General features: G+C 48.2%; 1 pseudogene; it reads right to left on the reverse strand.

Annotated features, from left to right (window-relative positions):
• Positions 1-3374: 3374 nt before the first annotated feature.
• Positions 3375-3493, reverse strand: LOC134946434 (5S ribosomal RNA; annotated as a pseudogene).
• Positions 3494-11623: the final 8130 nt, after the last annotated feature.

An 11623-nucleotide genomic window follows, 5' to 3' on the forward strand; every position in this document is an offset into this window, starting at 1 on the left:
ATATATAGACTGGTTGATAAAGAGATAGTATACTCGTAACTAGTATGTATGTATAAAGAAAGAAAAAAAAACCACGGTTAGGTGGTATATACAATTATGGACGGGCTGCCGAGTGCCGACACAGAGGTAGCCACAGCCGTGAACTACCGCACTGTACTGTGTCTGCTGCTAATATATAGACTGGTTGATAAAGAGATAGTATACTCGTAACTAGTATGTATGTATAAAGAAAGAAAAAAAAACCACGGTTAGGTGGTATATACAATTATGGACGGGCTGCCGAGTGCCGACACAGAGGTAGCCACAGCCGTGAACTACCGCACTGTACTGTGTCTGCTGCTAATATATAGACTGGTTGATAAAGAGATAGTATACTCGTAACTAGTATGTATGTATAAAGAAAGAAAAAAAAACCACGGTTAGGTGGTATATACAATTATGGACGGGCTGCCGAGTGCCGACACAGAGGTAGCCACAGCCGTGAACTACCGCACTGTACTGTGTCTGCTGCTAATATAGACTGGTTGATAAAGAGATAGTATACTCGTAACTAGTATGTATGTATAAAGAAAGAAAAAAAAACCACGGTTAGGTGGTATATACAATTATGGACGGGCTGCCGAGTGCCGACACAGAGGTAGCCACAGCCGTGAACTACCGCACTGTACTGTGTCTGCTGCTAATATATAGACTGGTTGATAAAGAGATAGTATACTCGTAACTAGTATGTATGTATAAAGAAAGAAAAAAAAACCACGGTTAGGTGGTATATACAATTATGGACGGGCTGCCGAGTGCCGACACAGAGGTAGCCACAGCCGTGAACTACCGCACTGTACTGTGTCTGCTGCTAATATAGACTGGTTGATAAAGAGATAGTATACTCGTAACTAGTATGTATGTATAAAGAAAGAAAAAAAAACCACGGTTAGGTGGTATATACAATTATGGACGGGCTGCCGAGTGCCGACACAGAGGTAGCCACAGCCGTGAACTACCGCACTGTACTGTGTCTGCTGCTAATATAGACTGGTTGATAAAGAGATAGTATACTCGTAACTAGTATGTATGTATAAAGAAAGAAAAAAAAACCACGGTTAGGTGGTATATACAATTATGGACGGGCTGCCGAGTGCCGACACAGAGGTAGCCACAGCCGTGAACTACCGCACTGTACTGTGTCTGCTGCTAATATATAGACTGGTTGATAAAGAGATAGTATACTCGTAACTAGTATGTATGTATAAAGAAAGAAAAAAAAACCACGGTTAGGTGGTATATACAATTATGGACGGGCTGCCGAGTGCCGACACAGAGGTAGCCACAGCCGTGAACTACCGCACTGTACTGTGTCTGCTGCTAATATAGACTGGTTGATAAAGAGATAGTATACTCGTAACTAGTATGTATGTATAAAGAAAGAAAAAAAAACCACGGTTAGGTGGTATATACAATTATGGACGGGCTGCCGAGTGCCGACACAGAGGTAGCCACAGCCGTGAACTACCGCACTGTACTGTGTCTGCTGCTAATATATAGACTGGTTGATAAAGAGATAGTATACTACTAATATTATATATACTGGTGGTCAGGTCACTGGTCACTAGTCACACTGGCAGTGGCACTCCTGCAGCAAAAGTGTGCACTGTTTAATTTTAATATAATATTATGTACTCCTGGCTCCTGCTATAACCTATAACTGGCACTGCAGTAGTGCTCCCCAGTCTCCCCCACAATTATAAGCTGTGTGAGCTGAGCAGTCAGACAGATATATAATATATATAGATGATGCAGCACACTGGCCTGAGCCTGAGCAGTGCACACAGATATGGTATGTGACTGACTGAGTCACTGTGTGTATCGCTTTTTTCAGGCAGAGAACGGATATATTAAATAAACTGCACTGTGTGTCTGGTGGTCACTCACTATATAATATATTATGTACTCCTGGCTCCTGCTATAACCTATAACTGGCACTGCAGTAGTGCTCCCCAGTCTCCCCCACAATTATAAGCTGTGTGAGCTGAGCAGTCAGACAGATATATATAATATTATATATAGATAATAGATGATGCAGCACACTGGCCTGAGCCTGAGCAGTGCACACAGATATGGTATGTGACTGAGTCACTGTGTGCTGTGTATCGCTTTTTTCAGGCAGAGAACGGATTATAAATAAAACTGGTGGTCACTGGTCACTATCAGCAAAACTCTGCACTGTACTGAGTACTCCTAATGCTCCCCAAAATTAGTAAATCAAGTGTCTCTCTAATCTATTCTAATTCTAAACGGAGAGGACGCCAGCCACGTCCTCTCCCTATCAATCTCAATGCACGTGTGAAAATGGCGGCGACGCGCGGCTCCTTATATAGAATCCGAGTCTCGCGATAGAATCCGAGCCTCGCGAGAATCCGACAGCGTCATGATGACGTTCGGGCGCGCTCGGGTTAACCGAGCAAGGCGGGAAGATCCGAGTCGCTCGGACCCGTGAAAAAAAACATGAAGTTCTGGCGGGTTCGGATTCAGAGAAACCGAACCCGCTCATCTCTAGTAATCTCCTGGCTCCATGCAAAAACTATGGAGCGCAATGTCTCCATATGAACCGTGGTACCCAAACTTATCTGTTTAGGATTTTGAGAATGGGGTGAAAGAATCCTTCTGAACCCAAACCTGGCTGGAGTAAAAACCCCTGTCCCTATTGTGCAGGGGTTACTGGAATGACTATTCCTGACAAAAGCAATTTCTGAACTGCTTCTTGCAAAACCCTGTCCTTCGCCTTTACCCGAGATGGACTGGAACAGAAGAACCTTCGAGGAGGATTATTCTAGAAGGAAAAGCATTACTTAGAGATAACACTTCTTGCACCCAGGCACTTGTATGTAGACTGCTACCAGATCTGTGCAAACTGCCGAAGTCGGCCCCCTATCCTTTTGGGGTCCCCCAGAAGGAGGCCCGCACCATATTGCTGATGGCTTATCCTCTGGTTTGGAAGCTGGCCCTCTGGTTGCCTTTGCTTCTTTGCCTTACCAAACTTATTGTATTGGGGCTGTTATGTTCTTTTATGACCGACAAGGTCGAAACCGGACCCCTGGGTTTGGGGTTATATGTGGAAGGAAACGTGACCTTCTTGGAGTCTGTTTCTGACTCCAGAATATCTGTTAACTCCTTCCCAAACAGAAACTTCCAGCCAAAAGTAAAGTTTCCAGAACCTTCTTTGATTCTGAATCAGCTTTCCATGTATGTAAGCAAAACTGCTCTGCGAGCAGCTATTGTTAATGCTGATGCCCTAGAACATTAGTGTCCTTATGAGCTATATGGGATTCTTGCTCCCTTGCAGGCGCTGAAAACCTGTCTTCCAGTACCTCAGCCCAGTGTACCCACAGCACCTGGTATTCCAAGGTGGTCTCCCATCCAAGAACTAACCAGGCCCAACACTGTTTAGCTTCCAAGATCTAGTGAGATTGGGCCTATCCAGTGTGGTGTGGCTGTAGATTGCAAGGTGAAGTCATGGCTGGCCTTATGACTGTCCCAGACAGAGACAATATGGTTTTCAGAAAACCATCCCTCTTTTGACTTTGACGGCAAAGGCCATATAGATTTTTGCACTATCAATGATATGCGTATATCTACTTTAGGAGGCACTTCCTATTTTTAAACAGTCCACAGCTGGAAAAAGATATTTGGAATCCCATTTACTGGGAACCTATATTCCTTATTGGGTATAGCCCAAACCTTTTCCATGATTTCAGCTGCTGGGGTCCCCCATGAGAAGGCCCTATTTTTTTGGGACGTTTAAACATAGGTACCTTATTTTTAACACAGGCTCTGCTGATCCTCTGAGGACAGAAAAGCATTTACTGCTCTTATTAATTCAGCTATATTTACTGAGCTGATACCTTCTACCTGCTCTTTGTATGCCGAAGTAGAGTATGCAGAGTTTTCATCGTCTGAATCATCATGTGTAGCCTGTGCAGTTGATGATTTAATTACAATCAGTTTATCCGCTTGTTTTATTGGAGAAGCTGTTGGGGATACCATAGGTAGAGTGCTGCATGTATGGGTTAATAATGAACCCTATTCATGGTATTGACGCTGTAGGAATTAACCTTTCAGCTACACTGGACAAGGTCTGTGCAAACATTGCCCAAGGGGGATCTATCTGTACTTGACGTAGATCAGGGATCTGCCTTGTATTATGCTGAAAAGCGAACCATTTTACACATAAACCATCCTGTACCAGATCAGAGAGGATAACACAGTTTTTGCAAGACAACATGATATGAGTGTTGGTGTTACTGTAAGTGTACTCTCGTCAATTTTGCCGCTCTTAGACATTATAAATAATCAGCACTTTCACAGTGTACTACACAATTTGTGACTGTAACCACTTTATCGTTCTAATGTGATATCTATCAGACCCTTACCCATGCACCCGCATTGAGGATCAGAAGACCAACTGACAAACATATATAAAAGTCAGCAATCAGACTAGCAGTCAGTCACATATTATATATTAGTCATATGAGCACATAATCAACTACGAATACATTTTAAAGTATGTAGGAGTATACAGATATTAACGTATTCAGACGCAATGCGAAGAAAACCACAGTAATGTACACACTCATATGCAATAGGCACTTAAATTTAACTATTCATACTGACAAAAGTAGATAGAAAATTTAGTACTGTATAACCTGTACTCAGTAGAGTGGGATACAGGGAGACTCACCTCACTTCCAAGATCAATCAATATGTTAGCGAACGCTGAGTGGATCCAGACGCTACTAGTGTACACCGCTGCTCCGGGAACTTTTAGTGAACACAGACGCACTGTGCATACAGACTCACTGGCCATACAGACGCCTGTATTGCAACCGGGTCTCCTCGCGGTAGCGCTTAGTGAACACAGACGCAGCAGCCTATGCTGTGACCGAGACCCCTCGTGTTAGCGTCTGAGACGGAAGTGAGGCAACAGTTCATGGCGGGAGACTCGCGGAAACTGGTCATGAATTGGGGGGAGGGGTGACCAGGAGAGCGTCTGACTCCCCACTGCTGACATCAACCCTAGGGATCGCAGACTCATACTATTCCTGGTGCCTTATGATCCCTAAGGCCTAGCGCTGGAGCACCCGTGGTGGCAGCGCATCAGCTACTGTTTGGTAGTTTCCTTCCAATATAGTGCGGCTGTGTCTGTATTCCCCGACTACGGGGAACCAATGTCTTACCTTCTCCCCCGTGCTCCGGCCACAGCCTGGTAACGTCTGCTGGACCTGCTAGTATATCCGACACAGACACCCGCCGAGAGAGCACTGTATACTTGGGTAAGCGTTGTTGCGACCCGGCGGAGTGTTGTTGGAGCAACTCTTTCCAATATGCGTATAAGACGCTGTTAAGAAAGATCGCTCAAAAACTATAAGACTATAAAAATAAAACAAGAAAGCTTAGGGCTGCCATAGAACAGATGCCCTCTGACCATGGTCCGGCTCCTGCCGCACCAAACAAAAAACTGATTTGCCTGAGCCAGTGGGCGGGGATATATGGACGGGCCCATTGCATCCTGGGAGGCAAATGAAAGCTTGTGATCGTTTGGTGCCAATCCGCTGTCGCTCCATCATATCCCATTGTTATCCTGTGGATAACCTGTGGACCCTGCCGGAGAAAATATTATTATTAATAATAATAAAAAAATTAAAAAAAGAACAGAACAAAGAGTCTGGAGTGACCATTAATTGGACATGAGAGAGAGAGAGAGAGAGAGAGAGAGAGAGAGAGGATGTCCTCTAATTGGGTGACACTGCATGGACAAGGAAATGGAGGGCCATTCTGAGCGAGATCTTTCACAATCTCGTCTAGTGTGTACACTCAATGTCATTAATGATGCGCGCTCTCGCGCATTGTTAACAACCCCCTCCATCGTCTGATCATGTAAGACGAGGGAGGTACTCGTTAATAACAGCAGCATGGGCATTATTCCCCCTGCCATCGATCCCTTCCCCACTGTCATCAGCGAGTGTGTAAGCACTTTCCGCTGCCAGCACCCTGCCGCTGCCATTATCGGCATCGCGGGGGCTTGTCTAGTGTTTATGGGCCTTCAGGGTGCCCACACACGGCACGATATAGCTGCCGATCCAACGAATTGGAACAATATAGCAGCTATATTGTTCCATGTGTGGCCATGATGCCGTCCATTGCGCGCAACGTTGGGGTCGACCAACTGAGTCGCTGATCTATCAGCATATTCAAAAGATCAGCAAAGCAGGCGGACAATCCCATGCAGCGCTAGGTGTAGAAGTTCCAGCTTAGCGGGCGGTCGGGGCACCAGATCGCCCCGTGTGTGGGGACCTCCTGATATATCGGCCCTTGGATGCTTTGTCGCATCGGCTGCACACATCGCTTCATGTGTGGGCACCTTCATACTGCCTGCCTAGCTATCATACATCACATTCCGAGTCACTGGAGGTGCCGGACAGGATGGAGGTGCCAGTCTCAGCACACTAGACACACTGGTGGTTGGACTGGCAGCCGCTGTGAAGGGAGACTCTGCTGTGTGTGGGGCAACCCAGCTCTGCCAATGACCTAATGCCACTCTGTTCGATAGACTGGTGCAGAGTCCTGGTGGGGGTAAGGGAAGAACACCACTAACAGCATGCTCAGTATTCCAATAAGGGACAATTTCTTCCTGGTACAGTAAAAGGGAGGGTCACTGTATATGTGGAGCTAGAATACCAGAGACCCCTTTTTGGCACCTCTCATTTTACCCAACCCAAGGAAAGGTGACTGGACATACAACAGACAGCACATATATATTCCACATATTATACACCTGTTATGTACAGAGTTGGAAAGAATAATGGAGTCAGAGGTGCACGGAGCAGTACTGCCAGTACACAACACAGTCAGCAGCTACACTGCATGTCTTCCTCCGGCATCACTGCTCTGCCCCTGGTACTCCTCCCTGCTCCTGCACTACCGCAGACACAGATCCTGAAGTGACAGGAGCAGCCCAGCAGAACCTCCTCCCGGCTCCCGCACCACTTCCACTGCTGCCGTGGTGACAGGGGTAGCCAAGCAGCAGTCAGACTGCTGCCACTGTCCCTGGTTCTCCACGCGCTCCGCCGCCACTGCTGTCGGGTCCTTGTGTCACAGGGGCAGCCGGCCGGGCAGCAGTAAGGTGCGGGAGGTGCCAAGTGAATATTATTGGAGTGCGGCAGGTGACATGCTGTGGCCAGGAACTGATTGCCGGGTGGGGTGTGCCGGGTGATTCTCTCCACCAGACCTGTGTAAGGCTGCTGGGGGTCTCAGATGTCACAGGGGCAGCAGTGAAGTAGTACCACCTCTGCCCCTGGTTCTCCCCCTGCCGCCGTCGCAATGACAGAGGCAGCCCAGCAACAGTGATGGAATGCCACAGCTGCCCCTGAATCTCATCCTGGCTCCCGCACCGCAATGCCACAGCTGCCGGGGATGTAGGGCTGACAGAGTCAGCCCAACTGGCAGTGATGGGGAAGAAGTAAGGGGGACAGTGCTGGCCAGGGTCCGCCTACTTATCGTTCAGTTGGCGGGAAAGGTCCCCCTACACCTGAACAACTAGTTGGGAAAATCAAACAGGTTTGATTTTCCCAACTAGTTGGACAGACCATTTCTGGCCGTTTTTTAGCGTGTGGGCTGGCATTAGACCCTTATAATGTTGTTTTTGAAAGCTGATATCGAATGTGATCATATTATGATCGCTATTTCCCAAGGTCTCCCCTACTTTAGTATTTGATATTATCTCCGCATTATTAGTAAGTACGAGGTCCAGTATAGGGGGTCATTCTGACCTGATCGTACGCTGCACTTCTTCGCAGCCATGCGATCGGATTGTAACTGCGCATGCGCGGCGGCCGCATTGTGCAGGCGCGTCATTGCCCAATGACGGCCGTCGCCGGCAGCAACGCCGTGTACGAAGAAAGCGGTTGCTAGCGCAATTGCAAGAAGATTGACAGGAGAAAGGCGTTCCGGGGCATCAACTGACCGTTTTCTGGGAGTGGTTCAGTGAATGCAGGCGTGTCCAGGCGTTTGGAGGGCAGATGTCGGACGTCAAATCCGGGACCTTCATCGCTGGATCCATCGCTGGGCGAGTCTTGTTTTACACAAAACTTTTTTAGCATAGCAGGGCTGCACAAGCGATCGCAGCCTTGCTATGCTAAAATACACTTCCCCATAGGCGCGTCTAGTTGATCGCATGAGCAGCAAAAAGTTGCTACGTGCGATCAACTCGGAATGACCCCCATAGTCCTAAGTATAGTTGGTTCCTCGATTACCTGGGACAAGTAATGATCTTTTAGCATGTTTAAGAACCTGTTACCCCAAGCCGTATTTACTGTTTCGGTGTTCCCATTTATGTCCGGGTAATTAAAGTCCCCAATGATAATGACTTCCCCATCCCTGCAGCTTTTTCGATTTGCTGCAAGAATTGTAATTCGTCAGGCACACTAATATCTGGCAGTTTGTAGCATGTCCCTATTAAAAGCTTTTTTGTATCTTTACCCCCACTCGAAATCTCAACCCATAATGACTCCACATTGTCTCCAATCCCCTCGTAAATAACCTCCTTTAAATACGGTTTTAAGAATGGCTTAACACAGGCCTGGCCAACCTGTGGCTCTCCAGATGTTGTGAAACTACACATCCCAGCATGCCCTGTCACAGTTTTAGCCTTCCCTAATAGCAAAACTGTAGCAAAGCATGATGGGACTTGTAGTTTTACAACAGCTGGAGAGCCACAGGTTGGCCAGGCCTGGCTTAACATAAAGACAAACACCCCCTCCCCTTTTATTAGTCCTATCTCTCCATTTTATCACTCTCCAAGGCTTCGTACATCTCCCCCACAGTCCGGCACCTCTACACAGCCAGCTGTCACTCAACATAACTGTCCACCCTTCCTACTGTACCCCACAGCTCCAGCACTTGCAGACAGAACGGTCCGCTACTGAGCCAGCTGTCCATCACCATCAGCTGCCACTCAGCAGACTTGACACCATATCTGCTGATGTTTGAGAGGAATAGCCCTAGTAGCCATGAAAAGCCAGTAGGACAGTGCGACTACAGCATATGTATGGATAATGGCACAGTACCACTTCTCTAGCGTTGAGGACTAGCAGAGGCAAGCACACCTCAAGGTGTTTACAGATCTCAATATGTGCACAAATAAGCAATTTTTCGTGCTCATTTCCTTTGAATGTTGTACCCAACTCTGCATTGTAACCTTTATCATGATGAGGTCCAGGTCGGGTAGCGGAGCTGTAAAGTGCATCATTGTACAGTAACAAAGTACATGGAAACTAGCAGAATATTAGTAAAATACAAGAAATCAGCACTGCACTAGCTAGGATTATCTTGTAAAGGAAAACAATTATATTCTCAGTCTTGTAGAGTGTGTACAAGGTCATTATTCTCCTTGAAAGAAACAAAACACTGTAAGAAGTAGCAGTAGGCCTGTTGTGTTTACTGAGCATTGCCGCAGAGCCAGGAGACAATGGAGATCTCAACCACTGACGTAAGTCTAGTCACGACAGGCAGTACTCAGAGAAACAGGGAGGTTTTTCTAATGTCCAGTTCCTCATAAAGTCTATCAAGAACCAATAGACCGAGTCACACATTAACATCAACACATTTATGTGGTGACATCTGACTAAGGATTAGTGTTTTTTATTATTATTTTTTCCACATAGTGATGTTACCATAGGAGGAGAGTTAATGTTTTCCTATACACTATACACATCCTGACTGTGTGGTTATATCCAACCAATCCGCAACTAGCTTTCATCTATCAAGTGCAGAAGTAGGCAATGTGTGGCATTCCAGCATGCCCTGCCACAGTTTTGCTGTTAGGGCACTCTAAAAATGTGGCAAGTAAGAAAATGAAAGGACATGCCTTATTGGTTGCTATGTTTAACAGCGCACCGGTTCCATGAGGCTGATTCAGAGGTGGACATTGATTGCACCACCGCTGCATCTGTACGTAGCAGCAGTGCAAAAGCTACAGGAGGCGTCTTTAGTTAAAAGATGCTTCTGTGATCCGCTGCTGCCTCTGAGGACACAGCATCAGATTAACTGTGTGATTATCGGACATCTGTGTAACCCTCAGATTACTCGTTTTGTCAAACACTCCCCATGGCCTCCCCCACACCGCCCCCAAACAGTCGGAGCCTGTCAATGAGGATGCAGCATTCAAGGGCACTGCGAGCAACGTTGTAAAACCAGATCTGCCCATGCGCAGATCACAAACCATCGGAAATGTGCATAAACATCGAGTTAACATCGAGTTAACATACATCTCCGAATCAAGCCCTATGTTATATTGTTTTCAGATCACAATGCCGAGTCTCACCCGGAAATTGGAAACGGGTCCTTCCTGGGTGGGAACTGGCATTGGACCATTCACACTGCCCTCCCAACCCGGTAATATGCAGGTTGCATAGCGGTGGGGGACGGAGGTGGCAGCAGGGGCGGAGGCGGCGCTGGGAGATGAGCTCATCTCCGCGCCGCCTCTCCCTATGTGGTGAACGGATCCCGGGTCGCATCAACCCGGCAACCTGTTCACACTGCCACTGACCCGGTATCCAACCCGGGAATAACCCTTCTTATAACCCCGGTTGAATTAGAGGGTCAGGCGACACAGGATTTCTGAAGGGACCCTTTCACACCGCACACTGACCTGTGTCAACCCGGAAATATACAGGGTTGATACCAGGTTATTTGTGTAAGGAGAACGAAATGACAGCATAGGAATAGAGAGAGTTAAACCACCTGTGAGGGGTGGACCTAACTGTGTTGAAAAGTATAGCCAATGATAGAGAAGGGAGGGATCAGTATATATGGGGATGTATAGCCTAGCTTGGTCTCTCTTGCTGCTGGTTTTCCTCCTGGTGAGTGTGACTGTTTTTGCACTTGCACGGATTTTGCTTAGCTGGCTGCTTAGAGTTTCAATTTCATACTTTCCTAGGCACAGTTTCACTGTTTATACCAGTACTGAACTTCAGGGCCCTACACCCCCCTCTCTCATCTTCCCCCTACATACTTTTGTGAATTATGGCCACCTCTCGCCCCCTCCGCTCTGCCAGGACCCCAGCTCGCTTCCGTTCTCCTGGCCGTGATGATGGGTCCGCGGATGGGCCTGCGGGCTCACCTGCCCGTTCCCCGTCCCCCGGCGGGTGCCCGCGCGGCGGTGGCTGGGCGGACCCGGTCTTCCCTGCCCCTGGTTGCTGGTTCGGTGCTTACCTCCGGCCGCGCGCGGCAGGGGGGGCCGGTGACATGGGGGAGCCGTCCGGAGGTGGCCAGGCGTCGGCCTTCACCTTCAATGCTTGAGGGTGAGGCGCCGTTGCCGAGTATAGGCACCCGCGCGCGCGCGCGCACGTGCCAGGGCGGGCGGCCTCCAGGAGCTCCCATTCCGTCTTCTCAACCGTCCCCATTGCCACGGCCGCGGAGTGGTGCCGGGCGAGGGGGCCGGGGGGGACGGAGTGCGGCGGCGGGTCGAACGAGGCCCATCGCGGAGCCTCATCCGGCGGACCCTGTTGGCGGCTCAGATGAGGAGGGGACGGCAGCGGGTAGTGGCGGGACGCGCGCACGGGGTGCGCACACG

Source organism: Pseudophryne corroboree, chromosome 7 (assembly GCF_028390025.1).
Source record: "Pseudophryne corroboree isolate aPseCor3 chromosome 7, aPseCor3.hap2, whole genome shotgun sequence".
Lineage (NCBI taxonomy): Eukaryota > Metazoa > Chordata > Amphibia > Anura > Myobatrachidae > Pseudophryne > Pseudophryne corroboree.